Here is a 1,250-nt window from a genome sequence, read left to right as displayed (position 1 = left end):
CATATGGAATAACTGCCTTTGGAGAAGACCTGGAAACTGAAGAATAGAGCCCCCGCAAGGGACAGCACCAAGAAGGGTAGGAGAGGCAGAAATACAGTCTCGCTAAGCATATCACATAGTTTTTTTTTTATTAAGAGGTACAAACATCCAGTTATAAAATAAGTAAGTCATGGGGATGTAATGTACGAGTATAATACTTTAGTCCTTGTGTGATTCCATCATGTGCTATACTGCGACTTATTTAGTTACATCTCTGAAATTGTGGGTATTTGAACAATAACAATAACCATATAATAATAATAATAATAATAATAATAATAATAGCTATGATTGAATAAGCATTACTTGGTCTCAGATTCTGAGCTGTTTTTATGTATCATCTCAAGCAATACTCAAAACAATCTTATTTGTATGGTTATGCAGATGAGTAAAATGTGACTCAGCAATTTAAGTAATTTCTCAATGCTCATAAGTCTAATAAGTGAGAGGACTAGAATTCAAACCTAAGTCTTTTGGATTCAAAGTCAAATATAATAGGTGACCAACCATCGCTACCCATCATGTGGTAGGTTATTTGAAATGTAAGAGAAAATATACAGCATACCAAATTTTCTTACCTATACCTACAAACCTATACAGTAGTAGTAAATGCTATAAGTTTTCTTTCAACTTAATATGCTTAATATGCATAGTACGTGTATTTACAGCATCATTCAGGCCTTACATATCTATTTTTATCAAAACTTTTTAGAAACAGGCATTATTTTTATGTACAAAATACATGTAGCAAGTATGGTAACAAGAACCAGACTGTTACCCAGGCATTTGCCTACCCTCCATCCATTGACAAGAATAAGTTTTCTATTTCTACACTATGGGCTCTGGCGTGAGCCCTGTTAGTTTACCCTAAAATAGGGGGGCTGGGGCTAGAGTAGATAAGTTATATGTCTTTCTACATGTAGAGAGCTACATGTAGATAGCAACTTTTAAAGAAGAGAGGCAACATATCAAATCAGATAAAAAGGTACTGGCTATCAAAACTGAATCTGAGTCAACTGTTTCTCCACACATAAAAATATATTTCCTATTTTACACTGTACACAACATAAATTCTGGAGTAAGATCTTGAAGAGTAAGCCTTAATTTTTGAAAAAAACAATATCTTCTATTATCTCAGTATAAGAAGAGATTTTTAAAAACAGGAATTACAAAATATAAAACTTAAAGAAAAAGACAGGTAGATTTGACTA

This window comes from Hipposideros armiger, unplaced genomic scaffold (genome assembly GCF_001890085.2).
Source record: "Hipposideros armiger isolate ML-2016 unplaced genomic scaffold, ASM189008v1 scaffold_661, whole genome shotgun sequence".
NCBI classification, from domain to species: Eukaryota; Metazoa; Chordata; class Mammalia; order Chiroptera; family Hipposideridae; genus Hipposideros; species Hipposideros armiger.
Note: the sequence above shows the minus strand (reverse complement) of the source record.